The sequence below is a fragment of the Amaranthus tricolor genome, chromosome 14 (assembly GCF_026212465.1).
Source record: "Amaranthus tricolor cultivar Red isolate AtriRed21 chromosome 14, ASM2621246v1, whole genome shotgun sequence".
Classification (NCBI taxonomy): domain Eukaryota; kingdom Viridiplantae; phylum Streptophyta; class Magnoliopsida; order Caryophyllales; family Amaranthaceae; genus Amaranthus; species Amaranthus tricolor.
In genome coordinates this window covers 14,630,522-14,641,395 of record NC_080060.1, presented here as the reverse complement: position 1 = coordinate 14,641,395, position 10,874 = coordinate 14,630,522, and the positions used below count along the sequence as shown (strand labels likewise).

General features: G+C 33.7%; 1 long non-coding RNA gene across 1 annotated transcript; it reads left to right on the top strand.

Moving 5' to 3' along the window:
* Positions 1–2,448: 2,448 nt before the first annotated feature.
* On the top strand, positions 2,449–3,442 carry LOC130799527 (uncharacterized). The gene is made up of 3 exons (XR_009039283.1): positions 2,449–2,629; positions 2,905–2,985; positions 3,268–3,442. It is a non-coding gene; the product is annotated as an uncharacterized LOC130799527 (long non-coding RNA).
* Positions 3,443–10,874: the final 7,432 nt, after the last annotated feature.

Sequence of the window (10,874 nt, the reverse complement as noted above, 5' to 3'; positions counted from 1 at the left end):
TGAGGATTTTTTTTAATTGTTGGAAAGGTTTGATTTTTTGAGGAATGAGTGGTTGACCTTGCAAATATTTCTAATTCATGGAGATTAATTAGTTGATTTTATCTATGTTATAAGTGGTTGATATAAGAATCATGCCTTAGCTTTAGAAGCAATTAATTGTCCGTTCTGTAGGACAATACTAATTTACTTTGCTGCTTGAGAAACTAATTGGCTTTGCTGCTTCCACATTGTACATCAAAATAAGTACATTGTACCAAATTATGGTATTGCTTTATTTGATTGGCCTTTCATTGTTTTGGTGCCGTTATGTTGTTCATTTGGCCCAATTTGTTGGTTTCATTATTATTTCTTTTTTTGACAGGCACTCACACGTTGGTTAGAGAAGCTGGAATTTAGCCATTTAGATATGTTGTTGAAGTACCTGCCATGTATTTTGTAATTCTTGAAGTTGTTGGTGGCATTGATATGTCTTTTGGGATTAAAATGGGTGTTCTAGATTGGTTACATTCTTGGGGTTTTGTTAAATTTATAGATTGAATCATGTGGGTTTTGTAATCTTCTTGTATTTGTTTTCTTTGTTGATTTGGTTTGTTAAAATGGGTGTTCAATATGCGGGGTTACCTTCGAAATCCGATCTAGGAGTTGTAAATTAACCGAAAAATCAAATGTCGCCATCTGCCTTTGCTTTACCAGTCACCACCGACCTATGGTCATTTGAATTGTACACCTGGTATGTGTGTTAAACTTTTGCTTCACTAGTAAAAGGAATGGTTTTAGGTTGTTAAGAACTTTTTTTTTCTCTGTTTAAAATGGTTCTGATTCATCTAATACATTTGGGCTTGTGTCTAAAGATATAAAGATGTTTTTAGATTCTGTTTGTGATGAAATTTCAAACAACTTAAGGAAGATTTCAAAAATTGTTGTCTGATGAGTTTTTTTTACTATTTGTTGGACCTCTTGAGTTTTGATGATGACTACACTTTATTTAAGCGAACATGTTTTTAGAGATTGTGCAGGTCGATATCCGATTATGATTATGATTGTTGATAGTACCTATGCCTTAGCTTATGGAAACGTACATGTCAAAAGGTTTCAATTGATGTTAGGAGAAGTATATCGCTTGGGATGTAAAATGGAGACAGCAGATCTACTGTTCCCAAGTTGGATGTTCTAGCTAAACTGAAGTCTGGAGACAGCACACTGTTCCTGAGCTGAAGGTTGACTACGTTGACTAAAAATTCTGGTTATCATATTTTAATTATTTTTTTTAGTTGATGTATTTTAAATTAAATTGTTGCAGTAAAAATTTATTAATGTTGATTGGCAAATCATTTTTGTTAAAGAAAATGAATTCACGTTTTATTTGTTAAGATCCTTTATTTTAGGATCTATTTTTAGTAAATCCTGGATTTGTTAAAAATAGAATTAACTAACTTTGAATTGGTCTTAGCAAATCTTTCTAACCGGTTTTTATTCCTAAAAATTAGCAAGCAATCATTCCCATTAAGATTAACCGTTTTCTAAATATAGCATGAAGTTCCAGCCATTAATTTGGGGAACAGGAATTACTACTGAAGAAACTGCTACTTTAGGGAACAGCGGTTATTAAGGGAACAGCGGTTATTGTTTATGTACACGTGTGATTTGACTTAATCAAATCTTATGGAAATAACCGTGTGTTTGCTTAATCCACATTACTCCCATGATCTCTTGATAGTGGGATAATGGATTGGGTTATTCCATTTTCTTAGGGATATTATTTTCTATAAATTGCAAGATAATTCCGTTTTTTTTAAGTGAAGTGAAGTAATCCAACGTTTTGTGCTTAAGTATTTTTCATACGTTTTTGTTGGATTTTACAAGAAATATTTTGTTCTCAAAATTGCCAATTAATTTATAATATTTTCTTGATGCAACTCTTTGATTTATTTTAGAGAATTTCTATCCTTTTTGTAAGGGTTTTTGAGAGTTTATGTAATTAGACTCGGGTGAGTCTAAGGGGGAAGTTAGATAGCTTTTAGTGAAGCTAGAGAGGATTAGCTTATTGTAAAGCTAAGTTTGTTGCTTTGAGTAAAGAAATTAGAGAGTGAAGAGTTGGCCTAGTTGTTTCGCTTCGAGTGAAGTAAGGTGTTTATTGTAATTGTAACTAATTGCCTTAAACATAGTGAAGTTGTTAGAAATCCCAAGTGGTCGTGGTTTTTCCTTTTGTTTAGGCCCAAAAGGTTTCCACGTAAAATCGTGCGTCTCTCTTATTATTTTGCTCTTAGTTTAAGCTTTATTTATTTTGAATAATTCCGCAAAAACAGGGCACAATCGCTTAAACTTGCAACAACAACAATTCACCCCCCTCTTGTTGCTGTTCCCGTTCCTAATTGAATCAACACTATTATTGGTAGCTTTGCTGGAAATGTACCAGTAACAAACAAGGGAACCATGATGCTGCTATGAAAAATAGATACTGGTATGGTTGTTTGCTGCTGCTGGTTCCTACGCACACCGACCTCCTTAACCTGGTTCAGACCTTGTTCAGATCAAATTTCAAGCTTCTGACATACTATATATTGTTCTCATCAGCATAGAGGCATAGTACCAGCTATGACCTTAATATTAGGGGCAAGTCTTCTTCAAGGTACGATGGAATGATTATTTAAAATTGATTTGTCCTTAAACTATAATTATTTTGCAGACTTTGATAACTTCTTTAATTTGGTTGGTTATATACAAATAGTAACCACGGAAGAATGAATGCAGATTTTGATCATCCAATTTTGCGTAGGTGGAAGTAAAGTTAAAGAGTCTTATTTTGGTATCAGTATAAATGGAATGTCCTTAAATCTAATTTTATTTGAACATGTTATTAAGACTTTAAGATTGATACGTTGTGTTATGTTTTCTGTTAAGAAGTTGTACTTGTGCAATTGAGGCTCCTTGCTTTGCTATATCCTAAATCAATGGGTGGAATGCACAGAACGGATAAAATACAGTGTAAGTTTTCTCTAAATGAGGTGTTGTACTGTGATTTGAGATAGGACATTAAAAAAAGGTAGTCTTGTGAACAAAGTGTTCCCGCATAGTGATGACATATAAATTAGCTTAAATCGTGAATTTTCATCTAAAAATTTGCTAATTACGTCATGTATTATGATGAGTTATTGAGTTTAGTGTAGGTTGTTTTGTATATGTAGTTTTTCGTTGGCTATTGTCTTAAGTTTCTCGTGCAGAACAGTCCTTTGCTCGTGAGTCAATTTTTTCTTGTTATTGCTGCAGCTGCCCCATAAAACTGTTACTGATGTACGAAGATGCTGTTGTTCGATGATGTTGTCTCGTTGTCGAGTGTTCTAAACTTGACAGCAACAGCCATCAGCAACCAAAGATTAGCAAACAAAAACGAACACAACCTGATGTACGATGATGCTGCTATGGTTATGTTCGTTGTTGAGTGTTCGGGCTACTGTAATTTTTTTGATTTGTCATCTCAAAGTTACCAACGTATATTTAAAAAATGGATTGGATATGCTATTTCAAACGCAAATGTAATTTTTATTTTGTGAGAATTATGAAAGTTATTACATATTTACGAAATGAGATAGTTTGTATTTAGGGTAGTAGTTTCAAGATGTATCTTATGTTGATGAATTGTTTGAACAAAATATGATATACAATTGATTATTATATAGACTTATAGTTTTTACTTTTGGTGAACCATGGAGTGTATTCAAGAAATTCTTAGGTTAAACGATGCAGTTTTTTTTCCAGTTTTAAAAGCTTTTGGACTAACAACTTTTGTTGCAATTAGGCATGGCCACGGTCCGGGTTGGGCCGGTTCCGTTTCGGTTCCATCCGGTTCCGGTTCCGGTTCCATTTGGAACCTGTCGCGAACGGTTCCGGTTCCGGTTCCAAACGGTTCCTTGGCGGTTCATGAGGCGGTTCCGGTGGTTCCAACTCGCGGGACGGGCGGATCGGACCATCGGTTCCATTTTTATTTTTCCTTTAAATATTTATATAATAAAAAAATACTATAATATTGCGGACGTACCTTTGATGATTACTTGATTATTAGCGAAATTCATTGTTTGTCAAGTTGTAATCGTTATTAAAATATTAACTAAAAAGAACGAAAAAAATAAATTAATAAGCAAAATCAACGATAATGTCGATAAAGGCGATTAATAAAAAAGAAAGGAGAAAATGGACTTGAATCTAGTACCCAAAGGAATACTAAGCTGCCTACGTATCCCGAAGGAATCAAAGCCCACGTAGTTCTTTGTCATACATTTTATTTGTAGTTGTTGAATGTTGATTTATCGTTGTCCGATGGATCCTATTCGTCTTTGTCATCATCATCTGGTTGGTTAGATGCTTCCGCTGACTCTTCTCCTGACGGTGATGCAGATGTATCCATCATCGTCCATGGATCATCATCATCGCATTGATCATCATCATTCCTTAGTCCTTGTGTTCGAATCTCCGCTTAATCCCCATTTTTCTTGCAAACACATATTTGAATACTATGTGGAGCAAGACGAGATCTCTTTTCGTCTAAAACTCTTCTACCTGCACTAAAAGCAGACTCCGACGCAATTGTAGAAGCAGAAATTGCAAGGATATCCTTTGCAATTCTCGATAATATGAGAAATTTTATAGATTTTTCTTTTCACCACTCTAAAATATTATAGCTACCTTGGTCAATTTCAAAGTGATGTTTAAGATAATTATCCAATTCTAAATATGCAGTGGAGGGTGAAGAAGAAGATGATCCTACAAAACTATCATCTTGGCTCATTATATTAGCTATTACGGAATTATTATAAGAGGGACGTGCCGAGACGCTAGCACGCCTAAACGTATCGCGTTTTGGGTTATATACACTAGCATAGTAATCATAAAGTTCTGCTAAAAGTTTTTTACAAGTTCCAACATAATTATGTACATCACTAGGCGGGCGATTTAATGATTGGTAGTAAAATCCAATTACTTTAGTAAGGACTTCTGTCTTAAAACATGGGTCTAAAATGGTTGCAATTCCATAATAAAAGGAAAATCGGTAAAATATGTCTTCCACTTATCCATCATATCTGCTAGTTACGACTTTAAATATGGGTTAGTATCATCATGCGAATGTTTAAGAAGATGATGAAAAATAGTAATACACTCACTTAATACTAAGTGAACGTTTGGTTCGTCAACATATGAAAAAATCTTAGTTGCGTGGTCATACGCTTCTAATATTTTATGTACACCTATAGCTAGTTCCCATATGTCATCACTTATATAGCTATCTGTACACACACTATAAAGTTGTGTTATAATTGGATGATAAGCAATCGCTTTTCTTAATAAATCGTTGGTTGAGCCCCAACATGTAGGAGTATCTAATGACCAATACACTTTTTTGAGTTGATATTGGTCACATAATTGCTTATATCGTCTCTTCATCTGTCCAATTCTAAGCCACTTCACTATGACTCTAATGGGATCTAATAAATCACTTAATTGTTTTATACCTGCTTGGCAAGATAAGTTTACTATATGAGCACAACAACGTACGTGTAATAATCTACCCCCAAGAATAAAACTAAATGCAGGTTCGTTATACAAAAGTTCAATGCATTTAATGTTAGCGGTTGCTTTATCGGTAGAACAACAAAATATCTTATCTAAAAAGTTCCATTCTTTACATATCTCTACTAATCTGTATTTTATGTTTACACCCGTATGTCGTTTAAGAGTGTTCCTAGGGATTGCTCTATATTGTGGTTGCAAAGTTTTTCTAGTGTAATGCTCGTATGCCCTACTTTAACCATGGTTAAATGGCAATTCATCACAAATTACATATTTAGAAAATTCATCAATCATATCATTACGATTATATTTAAAAGGCATACCTGTGCTGGGAATGTCCCACTATCGGCTTCCACTTGTGGTCTCGCTGCCACTTGCTGCATGAGTTTCTTTTGTAATTCCATGCTTGCTTCTTTGCCAAATGTTTGTTAAAAGATCCCGTATCACCACCTAACACGTATTCACAAAACGCAATAAATGAATTTTTAATACATTCTTGATTTATAAAATATGAATATCTGTATGTATAAAAAACTTAAAAAGTATTTACCTCTGAAAAAATTGTATGAAACTAAGGGATTTACTACTTGACTTTCACAAATTTGTCTTATTGGTTCATCTTCATCTAAATTTAAATATAAAAACATACTCAAATACCACAATATATAAATAAATAAAAATTTTAAATTTAATCAATTTGAAGAATAAAATTATAAAACTAACCGATAGTTTGGAAATTGACTCGTTTACCACGAGCTTGTCTTTATTGTTGTTGTTGTAGTTGTTCTTCATGTGATCTTGTTGATGACTGTCGAGATCTATGTATCCCAATAGGGGTCGTTGGTTCCTCTTCTTGTTCTTCTTCTTCATCAATTTGTATTTCTCTTTCCACTTCTTCTGCATAATCATGTAATTCTTGGTCGTATCCTTCTTGATAATTTGGTTTATAATTATAATTACTAGTGGAAGGTGTTGTTGATATCGACGGAGTTGAAGTGGTATTTCTTTTGGAGCTAGAACCTCCCAATGATTTTGCCACTTTAGTAACTTTTTTAAAAGCTTTTTTCAAAAAAAAGACATGATAATATTGAAATAATATTAGAATTAAGAAATAAATAAATAATTATTAGACTAATTATGTAATTAACTAAATTAAGAAATAATTAAAAGACTAATTATGTAATTAAGAGAATAATTGCGTAATTAAGTAGATAGAGTAAGTAGTGAGAGTAGGAGAAGAGATGAGTTGTAAATGAAAATGATTGAAAGTGATATATATTTATAGTAAAAATCACAACGGCTAGTTAACGACTCTTTTTCGAACGGTTCCAAAGAACCTGTGGGCCGCTTCACCCGGACCGGTTCCGGTTCCATGGAACCTGTGGGTCGGTTCACCCGGACCGGTTCCAATTCCGGTTCCATGGAACCTGTGGTCCGGTTCCGACCCGCGGTTCTTAGGTCCGGTTCAAGCAGTTTTTTCCGGGCGGTTTCACGGTTCCGGCAACTTTTTTCCGGCGGTTTCACGGTTCCGCAGTTCGGGCCGGTTCGGAACCTGTCGCGAACGGTTCCAGTTCCGGGACGGTTTCAAGCGGTTCGGGACCGGTTCGGTTCCGGGTAACCCGCTCCTTGCCCATTACTAGTTGCAATAAATAGCAGTGTGTTTTTTGCAACAATTTAAGTTGTTGCGAAATATAGCACAATTAATTTGCAACAATATACTCGTTGCAAAAAGTATTAATACCAAAATATTACCTAAATTTTTTTCCCAACAATAGAGTCGTTGCAATAAGTCAAATTATTTCGAAAAACTGAATATTTAACAAGACAATTGTTGTTCCCAAAAATTCAAAAGTTTTGGCAAAACCTCTTTGGCATTGTAATAAATAGACCTAAGGAATTGCAACAATAAATCTTTTGCGACAATAAAATTCGTTGTGAAAAATATTACATTTTTGCAATTAAAAAAATCATTGCCAAACACATGTAAATACAGTTGTACTCCTACTCCTACTTTCACTCTCTTGTTTTTTGACTTTAATTTTAATACTGATTATTTATTACCTGATTATTACCAGCAAGCAGCCAGCACGGCAGCAGCGGCCAGGAGGCCACCGTCTTGAATTTGCCAAACCGCAAACGAAGGTAGCACAATTTTTAATTCATTATGTTTAATTCATAATCATATTCATACTCTATTAAATTTTGATTTTTTTAATTTCTTATGTATAATTCATGGTTATATCACGATTCAAAATTTAAATAGTTTTAATTTGTAAGAGAGGCCACCCTCTTACTTAAAGTAATTTTATTTTATTAATTTATTATGTTAGTAATTTTTATTGATTAATTTATTATGTCAGTAAATTTTTTACTTTGAATTTATGTTACTGACGTGATGTTAGATTATTAATTTTATGTTATAAAGTTAATAACTTTGATTTAGTAATTTTTAGTTGATAAAACTTTTATGAGTATTGAGAAAAATACTTATTGTTTTTTGAGTGGATGTTAATACTTACTGTTAAATTAATTATTGTTATTTTCAGTTTTAATGTTAATGTTCATAATGTTAATGTTAATACTTACTATTAATATTATGAGTAATTTTTAGTTATAACCTTAATACTCACTCTTAAATTACTTAACATCTTAAATTTCACAAGAACGATTGAATTTTCTTATATATTAAGAAAAATATGATTGAATCTATTTATTTAGACACTATTATTAGTGACTTTGTATCTAAAAATGCTCGTAATAGGAATATTTATTTAATTTCATATCATATATAATTATTATGCCTACTTAGTAGTTAGCGGCCTATAAAATATATTTCACCCTGGGCCCCTAAAAGCTCAGGGCCGACCCTTCACCCCCTTCAAACTCTTAAGAACCAAGAGTCCCGAATTGATCGAACAATTGTTGATCTTCGACCATTAATTGAGGTGGAGAGTCGAAAGTAGTTGTAACTAAATTGGAGGTGGAACTTGTTTTCTCAACCTTTGGATCTCAGGATTATAGGGAACAAACTATAGTTATGATCTGCTAGTGATATAATGCATGCAAACCACACTACAAACCAAGCGTAAGCATTGACAAGCAACGATATATAACAACAATAAAAAAAATGAAACAAAAATGAACTACATCAAGAACATAACCTAAACATAACGCCTTATCCCCGATAACGGCACCATTTTGATAGTTGGCTTTTAGCATTGTTTACTAAAAGACTAGTAAAACAAACGATACTTGTAAACACCCTAATACTACTAGAACTAGTGTAATGCTAAGTCTGGGATCTTGCTAACTTGTTTTTACTAAAAGACTAGTTAAACAAACAATACTTGTAAACACTCTAATACTACCACAACTAGTGTAATGGTAAGTGGGGGATCGAACCTCAAGGACAAAGGTTGCAAGATTCAAGACTTGATGTAGAGACTTTATTATGGTTGAAAAATGATATAAAGCAATGAAATACGAACGGATATAAATTAGGTCCACCTTAGGAAGGTCAATAAAACCAAGAGATAAGCTAGGTCAAGGGAGATCGAACAACAATCAATCAAGACACTCAAGATGACGAGAGGAAGTTGGTGACCCCACAAGTCACACGAACGACCTATAATAGTCCTGTTTCCTAAGGAGTGGTAGGACAAGATGATATAATCGCCCTATATCAATCAAGCAAACGTTATAAATCTCAAACCCTAACCCTACACAATGAAGAACAAGACCAAACCTAGGGTTTCACTAATTAAACCCCTAAAGAAGCTATTAACACTTGCTAATAACAACTAGGGCAAGAGTAATAAACAAACACATGATTAAAAAGCATAGAGAAATTGAATGTAAATGAACTAAAGAACAACAGAGAAAACAATAAAGGAATCAAACAAATAGCTACTCTATCAAAGCAATAACAAGAGCAATGAAATCAGTAAAAGCAATAAATGACATAAAAGCATACAGGAATGAAAACTTACATAAACCAATGTTCTTGAATGAAAAGAAAGCTTGAATACAACATACAATACTTGAAACTAAATGCATGAAAAAAGAAAGAATTTGAAATGTAAAGGAAAGCAATAGATTGAAAGCATTAAATCTAAACTAGGGCATAAATGGAAGAAAGAAAGTAATAAATGATGTTCTAAGATGAGGCATAAGAGCTCTCAAAGTAGGCATAAGGGTTTTACACAAAAAAAAAGGATTATTTATAGCCTAAAAACATAAGGGGGTAAAACCCCTAAAGAAAGCCCTCGATATCAGCTTGTGAAGAAAATAACTTTGCGACAAGAACAATTCATTTTGCTGAATCATGTGCCCATTCGATCGAATGTCGAAGAGAGCACAAAATGGAACCTGCGAGTAAAGGTCCATTGGGCCGAATCTTGTTCCCATTCGGTCAAATGAGGGGGTATTCGCCCAAATCTTCATTCCATTCGGCCATCCAAGCATCAATCCATTCTTAGAGAGTTTGATGCATTAGATTGAATCATTGTGTCCATTCGATCGAATAAAGATAAATTCGCCAGAATCAATGTGTAATTTGCCCATTCTAGCAGCAAGGAAATCTTGGAGGGAATTAAAGCCCATTCGGCCGAATCATCAGGCCATTCGGTCGAATAACTGTTGAACTTAGCCCCTTTGCGCATTCGAGCATCAAGGAGGGATCCAAACATTACAAGACTCTCGGGGAAGCCTAGTAATGTGTTTCAAAGTTCCAATAAGCGTTTTTAAACTTTGATAAGAGTGTCTAAGCCTTAAACACATCGCAATTGACCTTAAAGTCTTCGAAAACACCTGAATAACCTTAAAACAATTCGAAGACAAGAGCAGAGTAAAATCACGTGTAAAGTGCATAATTCCAATCTAAAACCGCGAGACTTAAACGCTACAACAGGATTATAAACGTGCTCTAAAATGAGAACATCAAAAGGAAACATCATGTATTTTGGATGAAAATGATTATAAGACTGCCCACAGATACGTGCTAATGAACTTTAGAGAGATGGATTTAATTGTGTTTGGGTTTAAGAGTTCAGTTCAAAGAGAAAAACCAAATTGATCAAGTAAGAGGATTGACACGTTTGTGCAAGGGAAATTTACAAATGCGTTCAGAACAACAATATATCTATAATTTTCTTTTTATTATGTGATACCTCTTTACGTCATTATAAATAATAATATTATTTCTATTTATTTCACATGCCAGATAAAAAATGTTTGATAAGTACGAGAACAGTGTTATTTTGAAGCAGATGGTTGAATGATCACTAAAACATACTTGGAGTTACAATGTATGT